A 17,001-nucleotide genomic window follows, 5' to 3' on the forward strand; every position below is an offset into this window, starting at 1 on the left:
TCATAATGCGAAAAAATCACGTTAAGAAAGCCACTCCGGAACCAATTAATTTTGAATTGTGAGGCATTACTTTACTAGAAGGTACAGGAAGGAGGGATAGTTTGGCATGAACCTGTCTTGCAATGAGACGACTCATAGGTAGCAGTTGCAGCGAGTGCTGATACTATTTACCAATGAGGGATAGTTCTTGGCATACACCGAGAAAAGAAAGAGAGAGAGAGAGAGAGAGAGAGAGAGAGAGAGAGAGAGAGAGAGAGAGAGAGAGAGAGAGAGAGAGAGAGAGAGAGAGAGAGAGAGTGAGTCAGTAGATTGTCCAGGAGAGGAAGAAAGGGGAGCCCTTCATTCCTACTGACAATCCAGTGCTATTTCTTGTAATAAACAGAGCACTGGAGCACCTGTACCTCGCAATCAAAGAGAAAATGTACATGAATCGTCTCAGTATGACACTCATTATTGTCTTTGAAGTTACAGCAAAGGCTCTAACAAAGATGAGTCAAGGGAGAGGGCAGCAATTGAAGTCCTCCTAAGAAGTCGTGCATTAATACCCACGAATATGACTATCTGCTAGTATATTATTCAACCAAAGTAAAAGTGAAAGAATAAAACTGCCAGATTAAGCGGCAGCAGAGCAGTGTGTGTGCGATGCAATGTGGCCAAAGTCAATGTAAAGGTTATTCTACCTGGAAAATGAGAGTGGTTTACTCTCCACCCAACAGCTACTTTTAGTTATCTCGTTACAATTCTAAACAGCCATTCCGGTTTAGTTGAAGTCATATTGTTATCAAAAGACAATGATTTGTATTCCTGTATAAAAAAAATAGTCATCAAGAAGATGGCTAACTGACTGGGGACTTGATACGCGTTGTGGTTTCTGAATTTGAAAGCTAGCAGACCTCCTAATGAAAGCAATATAAATATGTCCTTTTCTTCTATTCCTAATAAAATACTATTCTCCATAAATACTAACTCATTGGTGAGCAAGATTTGATGATGAGGCTGTAAGACTAAGCACTGCAAAACACTGATAAAGGTAACTGAAATTGATTAACATTTAACGATATAGTATACAAAATTGGTCTTTATAAAGACCATGAGTTTGGAATTGTTTCTATCGTTAAAGTTAGTAAACTACCAGGATATACTCTGTAGTATTCCTTTTGTAGTACACCATAAAATAGTCATTTAGCCAACATGAGGGTAATTAATGTCTCGCTGAAAATATGCGTATAAACACTCAAAACTGGAAACTTCTTCGATGATAGAATTCAATAACCCCAATTTTTGTCCTTGAAGCCACAGATCCTATGTACCACTTGCATTGCAGGAAGATTTTTCTTGAAATGAGGAGAGCTGAAGGTACAGCAGCAATAACTTTATGGCTGTTCATTTATCCAAATCAAGTACATAACACTTGTTTCTGAAAAAAATTTAAGTGTGTTACTCAAAATAATTATGGCAGATAAATTATTCTTTATAGATACCAAAATATATAAGAATACTAAAAATAATTGAAGAAATACTAAAATGATTCACTTATTAGATTAAAGACACTTCTGAAAAGAAAAGTTCCAAATACTGTATTCTTAAGTAGACCATTCAATTCTAATTTCTAAATATGTATATTTTAGTTGCTCTGTAATGTAATTTCCGTGATAAATCATAGACATTTAAAACTTTGAATAAATTTTCTAAACCATCACAATATGAAATACTATAACAGTTAACCTAGTATATGATTTAATTTATTCTTCAGAACTAACTCTTGAGCTTGGTAAGACTAAATTCTGCATCGCCCTCAATGAAACAGGAAATATTACATAAAATCATTAACCAAAAAAAAAGGTGATCATGTGTTTTCATATTCAAACTTTGGATTTAGTGACACCTGAACTTCTCAAGATCAACATATTTTATTACCCGAGCAACCAACTTACTTTAAGCCTTACAATCAATTGAAGACAAAATCCCATAATAGATAGTGGGGAACCTAAGTTTCAAATCTGCATACAGAATATACTTAACTTATGAAAATAGCAAAAGATATATTATTATGAAAAGTAATCAAGAAGTGCTTGATCCTTTTCTTAAAATCAATTTCATAACATAAATGCTCTTGTAACATTTAAAACTACACCAAACCTAAAAGCTTTAATATCCACATTTCACTTTGAAATAAAAATGTACTACTCTCTTTTGGTAAACAATCTCCCCAGTTATGAAATGTAACGAAATGTGTCAAAATACGAAAAGCTTTATCCTAATTTACAAACCTCACGACTACTGCACTTTAAAGGAAAGAGAAACTTGTAACCTTTTAGAACAATAGTTTAACTGAAAGATGAAATACCTTCAAAATATTATTCAACATGTCATAATCGTACAGATGGCTAAATTACTGAAGCTCAAATACTACGTATTTTATGTCTACAGGTATTCCCATTCTGTTCCCTGGCGCAATGGTATAAGTTGATATATTCAGAATTCCTTAAAAAAATTGAAGTCAACTTTTCAATCCTCCTTAACCTATGTTTTACAATCTCGATAAAATCAGTTTTCAAAAATTAATAGGCAATTCCATATTTAATACTTTAGTCAAATCTATAGAAATTATTCTCTATCTCTCTTAGTTAATTTTAATTCCAAATGAATTTGACTATAAAACCAGAATTCCTATTTGCATTTCAAAATAAGTTTTATATTTGATAATTAAAACAAAGATTAAGCTATTTGAGAAAACCTTGTATGAATCAGTTTAATATAACAGCTAAATCTTTATTAAATGCAATAAAAAAATGATAGTTCCCATCAGGAGAAGAATCTTTGAAGCAAGGGTAAATTATCATAACTTTCTAATAAAAATAATCTTCATGAATATAAAGGGTGTTCTTTTGAAAACTTATTTCTAACAATTTAGTACAGTATTTAATTTCCTTTCACCAACTGATGTAGTATATGGAGTTAATTATTTCCCCTTCAATACCAGAGATCATTAGAAATCACATTTGATATCGATAGGTCCCATCAATTGGAATTACAGATACCAGTCTTGTTAGGGGCTTTCTTTTCAATATGTCATATTATATTATAAATTCAAGCCTTAATATAACTAAATTAAATCATTTCATATTTCATTTAACTCCTTTTCAACAGCATATTTTAGTTTAGTTATTAAAAACCTTTAATATTCCATTGGTTATTATTTTCTGAAAAATAAACACTGCATGATTAGTTAGAAAAATGTTTTCAAGTTGAAGGCAACGAAAATTTTATTAATATAAATTTTAAAAGTAATTTTTATTTCTTTTCTAGCCAAACATAACAGAGTCCTTTAAAATAAGGAATGGTTTCAAAGGAGCTAGAAGGGCCATTGAATTTGTTATCGAGGTAGTTAACTACAGGTAGTATGTGTAGGTGTGTAGCTCTGACCACCCTTCTGTTGAGGACTCTTAATTTCTATCTTTTGGATCAAGACTGAGAGTGCTGGTTATGGTGGGAAGTTTAATTAAAAAAATATGAAAAATTCGGAGATAATTTGTATTTTTCCTAACCATACAAACCTTAGCTATTTACATAGGGTATTGCTTTCGGCGTAGCTGAAATGGCGAGCCATTAGATTTTAAACGAGGGTTAACTACCCCTGCGCTAGTTAGCAGGGGTAGGGGAGGGGTAGCTAGCTACCCCTCCCCCCTCACACACTGGTGAACTGATTCACTTCGCTTAGAGGTAGGACTTGACTTGGGGGACAGGGCTGGCAGGCAAATATGTGTAAATAGCTAAGGTTTGTATGGTTAGGAAAAATACAAATTACAGTATCTCCGAATTTGTCATTTGTTCCGTAACCGAAATACAAACCACGCTATTTACATAGGGTGACTTACCCCTTAGGAAGGGTGGAAAGTCCCCAGCCATACTGGCTTTGGCTTTACCCGGGGACTCAGAATCCGAGTGAGCAGCACTTCGAGAAAAAGTCCCTGCACCTCGCAAGTTCCTTGCTCCGCAAGGAGTGTGCTACTTACATAAGCTTGTGTGTGGAGGGAAGAAGCGTGACTTGTCCTAGGCAGTCGACCTGAAGACCTTTAGATGGAATTCTGGACTAGGACTTTCCCAATACCACCTCGTCAGGGTATGGGGGACGCGACAGTATCATTTTAATACTAGGAACACAAGGAAGCATGGTTTACCTGCAGAGGTTTGAGGTCAGCTATGCAGAGAACCTAGGATGCTGCTTTCCCCAAGAGAGGGGAGGATGAAGAAAGAAGTAAGGGCCAGACATACCTCTTTCAATCATGCAGTCTGACAATGGGTAACAATGCCCCCAGCCTTCTGCTACCTGTCCATTAAGGAGCCTGAGGTTAGACCAGCTGTTGTGTAGCCACCACAGGCCGATAGAAAAACGTATCGAGGCTCCTGTGGGTCACGTCTTGCAGGTAGTGAGCTGTGAAGGTCGTCCGACGCTTCCAGACTCCAGTTTGTAGCACCTGCATCACAGAGTAGTCTTCTTAGAGACGTTGCAATGCCTCTGACATCGTGTGCTCTAAGGCTACATAATGGAGGAGGGTCTGGCTTCAGGGCGAGATGGATGGTCCTAGAATCCAGGCTGCAAAGGTATTCCTGGTGACCCTCCTCTTCGTCCTTCCTGTGCTCCCAAACAGGGCTGCACGTGAGGACGAACTGCAGCTGTTCTTTAAGATAACACCTCCGACTCCTTGCTGGGCATAGTAGGAGAAGGCCTGGGTCATCTGTTACAGAACGGAGACTCGAAATCCTGAAGGAGTCGAACCGAAGGTTTGGGACTCCAAGATCTTGAGTCTAGAAACCGACTCAGAGACAAACCCGAACGTTACCTCTCCCTATCCTCTTGAATGGGCGAAGTCGTACGAGAGACCATGAAGTACGCTGATACGCTTGGCCGAAGCCAGAGCGAGCCAGAGCACCGTCTTCTAAGTCAGGTGCCTGTCAGATGACTAGCGTACTGGTTCACAGGGAGAAGCCTTAAGATCCCTAAGAACCAGAGCCATGTACCATGGAGGAGGTCTCACTTCCGACTGGGTGCAGGTAAGTTCGTAGCTTCGTATGAGCGAAGAAAGATCCAGCGAGGAGGAATTGTCTAACCTTAGAGCCTGAAGGCCAGGCTTGAGGCTGAGCGATAGGCTTTACCGCCGAGCAAAAGGCGCAATTCCTCCCGCAGATGGACAATAACTCCGCTAACGCTGGAATAGTGGCATCGAGGGGAGAGATACCTCTCCCACGACACCAACCACAGAAGACTCTACACCTCGCCTGGTGGACCCCTGCGGATGACTTCGCAGGTGTCAAGACATCCGCTCCACAACCTGTCGCGGAACGCCTCTCTCAGTGAGGAGATGCTGGATGGACTCCAGGCATGGAGCCGAAGCGGAGCTACGGCTTGTGGTAGATGTAGTGGTGTGGTTGCTATAGCTCTTGTCGTGGGGAAAACTCTCTCGGGAGTTCCATCAAGGGATGCAGAAGGTTCGAAAACCACTCTGCCTGATGCCGTAGCGGAGCTATCAGAGTCACCGACATGTTGACCGAAAGTCTGGTCTTGTTGAGCCCCCTTTCCCCACAGACCCAACGGTGGCAAGGTGTAGATGTTGATGTTGTCCCACCGATGTGGGAAGACATCTCGGCAGCGTGCCTTGGGGTCCGGGGCTGGGGAGAAGTACAGCGACAGCTTGAAATTCAAGGTCGTCGCGAACAGGACCACAAGGTCCGAGCTTGCTGGCTACTGGGGGTTCCAAAGACCACTCGGTACTCTCTACCTGCGATGCCCTGTTCCGACTGTTGGAGAGCACATCCCTTGTCCGGAATGAAGCGAGCCGATAGAGGTATTGAGCGGACTTCGGCTCATCTCAGTATCTCTACTGTAGGATGGGGGACTGTTATGAAAAAGTACCTCCCCGCTTGATGAAAAGCAACTACCGTGGTGTTGTCGCTCACGGAGTGACTCGCCGGGGCCTATTGGGACTGTTGACGGCCAGAATATGGCCTTCATCCCTAGCCAATTGATGTGGAGGTACCGTTCTAGCTCTGGCCATAGGCTTGAGATCCTTTGGTTCAGAACGTGCCCCCCGCCCTTTTTTGACGCGTCCGAGGACAGCATCAAATGCTGAGGAGGGACGAGAAGATCCACTCTCTAGCAAAAGCTTCGTAGGTCAACCACCACTGCAGGATCCCTCGTTCGGCAGGTCTCATAGGACCAGAATGTCTGGGGAATCGTGGTCTTGATTCCACCGGGACTTGAGTTGCCAAAGCAGGAGACTCATTCCGAGGCGAGTGTTAGGGACTAGAGGGGTCAAGGAGGAAGGTGACCTAGGAGGCGTAACCAGAAAAGGGCTGGAGAGACTCCTCGCCTGAGGAAAGGTTCTCCTACTCTCCTCCGCCTTGCTATCCTGTCATCTGAAGGGAAGGCTTAACAGAGATTGGAGACTAAAATTAAGCCTAGATATACCAGTTGTTGCGATGGAAACAGAGAAAACTTCTCGAGATTTACCATGATCCTTAGATCTTGGCAAAGTCCCAGAGGCTTGTCTCGGCGTCGAAGAAGGGTCGATACCGAAACCGCCAGGGTAACCAGTCAACCAGAAAGCGAAGGAGGCGGATGCCGCTCCTGTGTGGACATGAGGGTTCGGGATGAACTTCCTGGTGAATGCCTGCGGAGCTGAGGAAAGATCGAAGCACCGCACCTTGAACTGGTATATCTGTTGCCTAGGCTGAATTCCAAATACTTCCTGTAAAGATGGATGGACTGGGATCTGGAAGTACCTGTCTCTCGGATCCAGTATGCACGTGAAGTCTTGTGGTTTCCCTACACGTCTGATCGAAACTGTTGTATCATACTGACCGAAGTTTGTACAACAAACTTGTTCAGGGCTAAGAGGACGATGACGGGTCGCCAGCCTTCAGGCGCTTCTTACAAGAAAGAGTCGTTTGAAGAACCTTGGGGGGAGCCGCCGACAACCTTGGAAAGCATCCTTCTAGAGCATGGTACCAAGAGCAAAACCACCGGAGGACCAGGAACATATTATAATTATTAAAAGTAAGAGAAGTTTCCCCCGAAAGGGAAAGAAACTCAAACCTGGGCAGGTAACCTCCCTCGGAAGGGAAGGTACCCACCCAAGGAGGCGAACCTCCTGAGAGTTCTAACATGAACTGAAGAGCTGTCGGGTGCCTCGGGAGAACTACCAGGAGAAGGAGACACGCCCCTGACGAAGTCCTATAAAGGAGGCCACAACAGCCGACTCCCCGAGTCCCAACAAGGCAGCTCTGCTTCGTTGTCACTAGGCAAACGGAAAACAGATCGTTAACTGTGAAAATAAAAAGTACAGTAATTAGTTAACATTCATTCCCCCGGGAAGACTCCGAAGAGGATACCCGAGGGAAAAGAACACAAGAATTATATAACAGGCAAGAGCCCCAACCCCACCTACACTCACGGGAAGGGGGAAGGGCGAGAACTGTAACCAAAACTGAATTATAACAGTTATAAAAATGCAATTCATAAAGGAATGTTCACTAAAAGTAAGAACAAAACACCCCGAAGGGAAACGTTCTAAAAAGCTGAAAAGTTAACAAATACAATTAGCTTTAGTAATAAAAAAAAAATAATTGAGATAAAAAGTACTGCGTAGCAACTCCACCCGAAAGGAGGAGCTATCGTAGAAACGTAGTAAAAGGTGAACGACCTCCAGAGAGAGAGAGAGAGAGAGAGACCGTAGTCAAACTACACTCTCGCGATCCTACGCTGAACCCCACCTTCCCCGTAGGAAAAGAGGAGTAGCGGAGAACAGAATAATAAGTCCAGCGATGACTACTCCCCACGGCGCCCGTGGAAGGAAGCGACCGAAGGACCAAGGAAGAGATCGCGGCCCATAAAAATACATCGTAGTGGCCTGACTGCCGGCGGCCACACGGTGATATCGTACACACACACACACACAGCACGAACACTGAAAAGGAAACTTACTGATTCCTATACTCAAATATATACATAAACATAAAAATATGTTTACATATATACATGAGTAAATAAAGTAAGTAATTAAGTAAAGACAAAACAATAAATGGCTGCCATGCGAGGACGGGAACAGAGACATCCGTTCATCGTCTGAGCCATAAGCGAAGTGAATCAGTTCACCAGTGTGTGAGGGGGGAGGGGTAGCTAGCTACCCCTCCCCTACCCCTGCTAACTACCACAGGGGTAGTTAACCCTCGTTTAAAATCTAGTGGCTCGTCATTTCAGCTACTCCGAAAGCAATACCCTATGTAAATAGTGTGGTTTGTATTTCGGTTACGGAACAACTTAGATTTGTATAGCTAAGAAAAATACAAATTATTGTACTTTTAATAATTGTTATTTGTTCCTATACTAATACAAAACCTTCGTCCTTAAAGTTACGGAGACTTACTAATTGCTGGGCTAGAAGTCTTCACTGAAAGTGTCATTCAACCTGGTCTTGTAGGAATGAATTGGCCGATATGAAATGGACTATACACGATTGGTACGTGGTCAAAGGAGGAATCCCTTCCCCCGAAAGGGAGCATTGCGGAATGATGTACTTGGAGTCTGATGATCAATAGATTAGTATATATTCTGCCATCCTCCCTCTCATCAAGGGAGTATGGGCAAGATACTTCTTTGAATTCTAAAGACTGGATTTCTGAAGTGTACCTTACCTGCATGCATCCAGATCCAGCGAGTAACGGTACAACAACTTCACCCACAAGAGAGGGGAAAGAAAGATGAAGAAGAGCCAGTCACTTTACTTTCCTTACCTTCTCAGACTTAAATCTACATGTTACCATAGACAACATACTACCTATCCTGTGCAGGATCTGGGCTGGCTACAAAACTACTTGAGCACCCACCACATGACTAAGAACAAAAATGACAAGGGAGTTGCAGGTATATTCCCATAGTTAGCAAGCAATGAAGGTTGCTTGGCATTTCCAAACTTCAGCCTTCAATGCCTGAACAACTGTAAATTTCCTCTTGAAAGTTAGTGTGGAGCCTTAACCCTTGACTTTGTGAGCACTGGTACTGGCTGGTACCTTGACCCTCTCAGTTGTCGAGGGATATGCCCTACGGATTGTCTCACGAAACCAGAAAGTGACCGTGTTCCTCGATCTCTTTCTTGGTTCTGCCAGTGCAAAGGAAGAGTCACTGGCACTCAGGCTTGAGGTGTCAGGTTCTCATCAGATAGCAGAGCCCTCATTGAACGAAGAAGCATCTCCTCTTGATTAACACCCCTTACTTCACATAAGAGGCAGGAGGGGGGTCTCAAAATTGGGATCGTAACCAGCAGGATTCTGGGACAAACTCAAAAGAAACCTCATGACAACCCTCAACATGGGTGACTAAAAAAAAAAACACCATTCAATTCACCTATTCTCTTCAATGATGCTGAAGTTTAGGAAAGACAGCCTTGAGGATCAGCCTCTTTTTGATGACCTTTTCTAGGTTTCAAATACAGTACACATTAAAGCCTTGAGAACCAGGGTTATGCTCCACTACAAGGGCTGAAGCTCCTGGGTGGGGAATACTGTTCTGCACTCCTTGTTAGCATAGACAACTCCATGAGGAGGAGAGGTTTATACCCATTAGCTGAACGATTGTACTAAAGTCTGTGGTAGTCTTTAACAGCAGAGACAGAGAGGCCCTTCTCTTGATGTAGGTAGACAAAGAAATTGGCGTTATCCACTAGAGATGCTCTGACTGGAGAGGAAACCCCTCTATGATCCCAATTGCAGAAAGTGGCTTACTTTCCTTGTAGACAGCTGTAGAGGACCATTGTAGGCATCTAGACATTACCTGTGCAGGGCTTTGCAAAAAGCTTTTCACTTGGAGGAGATAGTGTACTGGTTCATCTCCAACCATGAAGTACTAGAGACTTCACAGATTGGTGGTTTCTAATGTTTGACAGAAAAATGTGAACCACTAAAGTAGTTCTCTCAGGTCACTGACTAAAATGGGTAACATATAAGATATCTGGGAGCCACCAGGGTCATCCTATGGCTTGGATCAATCCTCACTGTTGATCAGCTGAACAGAGGAAAAGTAAAGACATCCAGGTGATCACATGGGGGTTGGAAGAAACCTGCGAGAACTGACCATGGGTTTAGAATGGGAAAACAGCATATGGAAAGTTTCCTGTTTAACTGTGTGGCAAACAGATTCATCCCTAGAGATCTCCACCGACCAAGAAGTCTTTCCACTGTATAAGGATGCAGGGACCAATCTGACTTTACACTCTATCATTATCATTACTTGCTAAGCTACCACCCTAGTTGGAGAAGTAAGATGCTATAAACCCAGAGGCTCCAATAAGGAAAATAGCCCAGTGAGGATAGGAAACAAGGAAATAAGAAATAATTAACAATTAAAATAAAATATTTAAGAATAGTAACAATTAAAATAAATATTTCATATATAAACTATAAAAACTTCCAAAAAAATGAGGAAAAGAAATAAGATAAAATAGTGTGCCCGAGTGCACCCTCAAGCAAGAGAACTTTAACCTAAGACAACGGACGACCATGATACAGAGGCCATGGCAATACCCAAGAATAGAGAACAATCTTTTGATTTAGGAGTGTCCTTCTAGAAAAGCTGCTTACCATGGCTGAAGAGTTTCTTCTACCCTTACCAAGAGGAAAGTAGCCACTGAACAATTACATTGCAGTAGTTAACCTCTTGAGTGAAGAAGAATTATTTGTTAATCTCAGTGTTATTATGTGTATGAGGACAGAGGAGAATATGTAAAGAATAGGCCAGAGTATTTGGTGTATGTGTAGGCAAAGGGAAAATGAACCATAATCAGAGAGAAGGATCCTATGTAGTACTGTCTGATCAGTCAAAGGACCCAATTATTCTCTAGCGGTAGTATCTCAATGGGCGGCTGGTGCCCTGGCCAACGTACTACCTCTACTATGGGCAACTGTGTGTGTCCGCTAGTGCATACCGCTTGCCCGGAATGTACTTGGCTGACCATTGTGTATAAAATGCAACCCAGATGTAAATCTGCTTCGTCAGCTTGCAGAGGGCCACAAAGACTTGCCCTTTGCTTGTTGACATAAGCCATTTTGGTAGTGTTAACACTCAATACAGCCTAGTGCCCCCTGAGATGTTCTTGGAATGCTTGCTTGCAGGGCTAGAAAGGTTGCCTGTATTTCTACAATGTTGATGAGCAGTTGATTTTTTTCCTCTGATCACAATTCTGAGAACAGCTTCATGACCAGGAATATGAAGTTGAGAGGGATTACCATGGTGAGGGTTTCCTTTTTCATGCAGCATACACGATCAACCAGAGCTTCCTGCCCCACTGTAACAGGATGGTTGGACGATCCCTGTAGGCTGACCAGTGATCCCTCAAACCCCACTGAAATGATCCCTGAAGGGGGCCTTGCCCATGAGGAACGAATTTTTCCACTAAGGAAATGTGGCCGAAAAGACTTGGGCACTGCCAAGCTGGGAGTTTTGTCTTGAATATGCGCAGTCATACTGCTGCTTGAGCTTGCCGATACGATCGGCTAAAGAAAAGATTCTCGCTGCTTTTTATCAACAGGCCTAAGTACTTCAATTTCTGCTTGGGTATGGGATTCAACTTGTTCCAATTTACCACAATCCCAAAAATGTGACAAAATACAAGAAGTCAATATCGATCCTGTAGCAACTGATACATGCGGGTGGCCAAGATCAGCTAATCCTAAAGATACATCAAAAGACATATTACTCATGACTAAGCCCAAGCTACTACCAGAGAGAACACCAAAAGAGCAGTACACAATTTGAAGCAGAGTTTTGAACTGGTACAACATACTATAGAGGCATACTGTAGAAAAAGAAGCGGAGGTATGCTACCTTTGAGAGGACCGATGTATGAGTCCTTCAAATCTACTGACAGCATGACATCTCCTCCTCCAATGTAATTCAGGACATGACATACTGTTTCCATCCTGATCTTTGTTTGAGGAGTAAACTTGTTTAGTGGGGAGAGGTTGACAACTGTCTCCAGCCTTCAGTTGACTTCTCCATTCTCGACTGTAGAGGCCAGGAGACTCTGAAAGCATTCTTCTTCAACATCCTTTCCACCTTCGTTTGCAAGGCCAGGATTTTCAAGGAATTCAGAAGATCGAACAAAAAATGTTATTTTCATTAGTAAAATAAATTTTTGAATATACTTACCCGATGATCATGTAGCTGTCAACTCCGTTGCCCGACAGAAATCTACGGTCGGGATACGCCAGCGATCGCTATCCAGGTGGGGGTGTACACAACAGCGCCATCTGTGAGCAGGTACTCAAGTACTTCTTGTCAACAAGAACTCAATTTTCTCCTCGGTCCACTGGTTCTCTATGGGGAGGAAGGGCGGGTTCTTTAATTCATGATCATCGGGTAAGTATATTCAAAAATTTATTTTACTAATGAAAATAACATTTTTCAATATTAATCTTACCCGATGATCATGTAGCTGATTCACACCCAGGGTGGTGGGTGGAGACCAGCATACATGTTAACAAAGAAGCTAAGTATCCCGTATTTCATTTTATCAGTTATTCAAAATAACAAACATAAAATAAATAAGTACCTGGTAAGGAAGTCGACTTGAACCATTACTCTGCCTTTTTTAAATACGTCTTCCTTACTGAGCCTAGCGGTCCTCTTAGGATGCTGAACGACTCCTAGGTGCTGAAGTATAAAGGGCTGCAACCCATACTAAAGGACCTCATCACAACCTCTAACCTAGGCGCTTCTCAAGAAAGAATTTGACCACCCGCCAAATCAACCAGGATGCGGAAGGCTTCTTAGCCGACCGTACAACCCAAAGAACAACAATAAAAAGTATTCAAGAGAAAGGTTAAAAAGGTTATGGGATTATGGGAATGTAGTGGCTGAGCCCTCACCTACTACTGCACTCGCTGCTACGAATGGTCCCAGGGTGTAGCAGTTCTCGTAAAGAGACTGGACATCTTTGAGATAGAATGATGCGAACACTGACTTGCTTCTCCAATAGGTTGCATCCATAACACTCTGCAGAGAACGGTTCTGTTTGAAGGCCACTGAAGTAGCCACAGCTCTCACTTCATGTGTCCTTACCTTCAGCAAAGCAAGGTCTTCTTCCTTCAGATGAGAATGTGCTTCTCTAATCAGAAGCCTGATGTAGTAAGAAACTGTGTTCTTAGACATCGGTAGGGAAGGCTTCTTGATAGCACACCATAAAGCTTCTGATTGTCCTCGTAATGGCTTTGACCTTCTTAAATAGTACCTAAGAGCTCTAACTGGGCAAAGTACTCTCTCTAGTTCGTTCCCCACCAAGTTGGACAGGCTTGGGATCTCGAACGACTTAGGCCAAGGACGTGAAGGAAGCTCGTTTTTAGCCAAAAAACCGAGCTGCAAGGAACATGTAGCCGTTTCAGATGTGAAACCTATGTTCCTGCTGAAGGCGTGGATCTCACTTACTCTTTTAGCTGTTGCCAAGCACACGAGGAAAAGAGTTTTTAAAGTGAGGTCCTTAAAAGAGGCTGATTGGAGCGGTTCAAATCTTGATGACATTAGGAACCTTAAGACCACGTCTAGATTCCAGCCTGGAGTGGACAACCGACGTTCCTTTGAGGTCTCAAAAGACCTAAGGAGGTCCTGTAGATCTTTGTTGGTGGAAAGATCCAAGCCCCTGTGGCGGAAAACCGCTGCCAACATACTTCTGTAACCCTTGATCGTAGGAGCTGATAGGGATCTTACGTTCCTTAGATGTAACAGGAAGTCAGCAATCTGGGTTACAGTGGTACTGGTTGAGGAAACTGCATTGGCCTTGCACCAGCTTCGGAAGACTTCCCATTTAGACTGATAGACTCTGAGAGTGGATGTCCTCCTTGCTCTGGCAATCGCTCTGGCTGCCTCCTTCGAAAAGCCTCTAGCTCTTGAGAGTCTTTCGATAGTCTGAAGGCAGTCAGACGAAGAGCGTGGAGGTTTGGGTGTACCTTCTTTACGTGAGGTTGACGCAGAAGGTCCACTCTTAGAGGAAGAGTCCTGGGAACGTCGACTAGCCATTGCAGTACCTCGGTGAACCATTCTCTCGCGGGCCAGAGGGGAGCAACCAACGTCAGCCGTGTCCCTTTGTGAGAGGCGAACTTCTGAAGTACCCTGTTGACAATCTTGAACGGCGGGAACGCATACAGGTCGAGATGGGACCAATCCAGCAGAAAGGCATCCACGTGAACTGCTGCTGGGTCTGGAATCGGAGAACAATACAACGGGAGCCTCTTGGTCATTGAGGTAGCGAATAGATCTATGGTTGGCTGACCCCACAGGGCCCATAGTCTGCTGCAAACATTCTTGTGAAGGGTCCACTCTGTGGGGATGACCTGACCCTTCCGGCTGAGGCGATCTGCCATGACATTCATATCGCCCTGAATGAACCTCGTTACCAGCGTGAGCTTTCGATCTTTTGACCAAATGAGGAGGTCCCTTGCGATCTCGAACAACTTCCTCGAATGAGTCCCTCCCTGCTTGGAGATGTAAGCCAAGGCTGTGGTGTTGTCGGAGTTCACCTCCACCACCTTGTTTAGCTGGAGGGACTTGAAGTTTATCATGGCCAGATGAACCGCCAACAACTCCTTGCAATTGATGTGAAGTGTCCTTTGCTCTTGATTCCATGTGCCCGAGCATTCCTGTCCGTCCAGTGTCGCACCCCAGCCCGTGTCCGATGCGTCCGAGAAGAGACGGTGGTCGGGGGTCTGAACAGCCAATGGTAGACCTTCCTTGAGAAGAATGCTGTTCTTCCACCACGTTAGAGTAGACCTCATCTCTTCGGAAACAGGAACTGAGACCGTCTCTAGCGTCATGTCCTTTATCCAGTGAGCAGCTAGATGATACTGAAGGGGGCGGAGGTGGAGTCTCCCTAACTCGATGAACAGGGCCAGCGATGAAAGTGTCCCTGTTAGACTCATCCACTGCCTGACTGAGCATCGGTTCCTTCTCAGCATGCTCTGGATGCATTCTAGGGCTTGATTGATCCTTGGAGCCGACGGAAAAGCCCGAAAAGCTCGACTCTGAATCTCCATACCCAGGTAGACAATGGTCTGGGATGGGACGAGCTGGGACTTCTCTAAATTGACCAGGAGGCCCAGTTCCTTGGTCAGATCCATAGTCCATCTGAGATTCTCCAGACAGCGACGACTTGTGGGAGCTCTTAAAAGCCAGTCGTCTAAATAGAGGGAGGCTCTGATGTCTGCCAAGTGAAGGAATTTCGCAATATTCCTCATCAGTCTGGTAAACACAAGAGGTGCCGTGCTTAGGCCAAAGCACAGAGCTTGGAACTGGTACACAACCTTTCCAAAGACGAATCTTAGGAAAGGTTGGGAGTCTGGATGGATGGGGACGTGAAAGTACGCGTCTTTCAGATCTAACGAGACCATCCAGTCCTCCTGCCTGACCGCTGCTAGGACCGACTTCGTCGTCTCCATCGTGAACGTCTGCTTGGTGACAAAAGCATTGAGAGCACTGACGTCCAGCACCGGTCTCCAACCTCCTGTCTTCTTGGCTACCAGGAAGAGACGGTTGTAAAAGCCCGGGGATTGATGATCCCGGACTATGACCACCGCTTCCTTTTGTAGCAAGAGCGACACCTCTTGTTGCAACGCTAGCCTCTTGTCCTTCTCCTTGTAGTTGGGAGAGAGGTTGATGGGAGACGTAGCTAGAGGGGGACTGCGGCAGAACGGAATTCTGTATCCCTCCCTTAGCCACTTCACAGACTGAGCGTCTGCACCTCTGCTCTCCCAAGCTTGCCAGAAGGTCTTGAGTCTGGCTCCTACTGCTGTCTGGAGAGGAAGGCAGTCAAAACTTGCCTTTTGCGGACTTGGAACCCTTCTTGGATTTGCCACGGTGACTATCTGCACGGGTACCTCCTCTGCTGGAGGCTCTGCCACGAAAGGGCGGGATGAACCTAGAAGCAGGTGTGTCAACTGCTGCAGGGCGGAAGGGTCTAGGCACGGAAGGTAAGGTTTTAGCCTTACGTGCAGAAGAAGCCATAAGATCATGAGTATCCTTCTGGATAAGTGAGGCAGCCATCCCCTTAATCAGCTCCTCCGGAAACACACACTTGGAGAGAGGAGCAAACAACAACTCTGACTTCTGGCAAGGAGTGATACCAGCTGATAAGAAGGAGCAAAGATGTTCTCTCTTCTTAAGGACTCCTGATACATATGAAGCCGCAAGTTCACCAGACCCATCCCGAATTGCTTTGTCCATGCTAGACATGATCAGCATGGCCGAGTCCTTATCTGAAGAGGAAGTCTTCCTGCTTAAGGCTCCCAAACACCAATCGAGAAAGTTGAATATCTCGAAGGCACGAAAGACTCCCTTCAACAGATGATCTAAATCGGAAAAAGACCAGCAGATCTTCGAACGTCTCATAGCCAACCTGCGGGGAGAGTCAACCAGACTTGAGAAGTCGGCCTGGGCAGAGGCAGGAACCCCCAAGCCGGGTTCCTCTCCCGTGGCATACCAGACGCTCGACTTGGAAGCAAGCTTGGGAGGCGGAAAGACGAAAGAAGTCCTTCCCAGTTGCTTCTTGGACTGCAACCAGTCCCCCATAACCCTCAAAGCTCTCTTAGATGATCTGGCGAGAACAAGCTTGGTGAAGGCAGGCGCAGCAGACTGCATGCCCAGAGCAAACTCGGAGGGAGGAGAACGAGGGGTTGCAGACACAAACTGCTCAGGATACAAGTCCCTGAACAAGGCAAGGACTTTACGAAAGTCTAAGGAGGGAGCAGTAGACTTGGGCCCTTCAAAATCAGAGTGAGGCTCATCCAGATGTGCAGCTTCATCATCCGAAACATCAACATCCGAAAGCTGAGTTGTAAGTGGCAAAGGCAGAGCAGAAAGCTGAACGGCTGAATCCGGCAGAACGGGTGCATGCGTACCTGCGGATCCAACATCATGCCGCTGCTGGTCGGTCTGCGAGCTGGCAACAACAAAAGCAGAGG

The 17,001-nt window shown here is 44.5% G+C and overlaps 1 long non-coding RNA gene across 1 annotated transcript in view; it reads right to left on the minus strand.

Moving 5' to 3' along the window:
• Positions 1 to 464: 464 nt before the first annotated feature.
• The window catches only part of LOC137631490 (uncharacterized), a 33,681-nt gene continuing 17,144 nt past the window's right edge, over positions 465 to 17,001 (minus strand). The window contains exon 3 of the long non-coding RNA XR_011041894.1: positions 465 to 1,417. This is a non-coding gene — a long non-coding RNA (uncharacterized lncRNA). The remainder of the gene's footprint in view (positions 1,418 to 17,001) is intronic.

The sequence above is a fragment of the Palaemon carinicauda genome, chromosome 39 (genome assembly GCF_036898095.1).
Source record: "Palaemon carinicauda isolate YSFRI2023 chromosome 39, ASM3689809v2, whole genome shotgun sequence".
NCBI classification, from domain to species: Eukaryota; Metazoa; Arthropoda; class Malacostraca; order Decapoda; family Palaemonidae; genus Palaemon; species Palaemon carinicauda.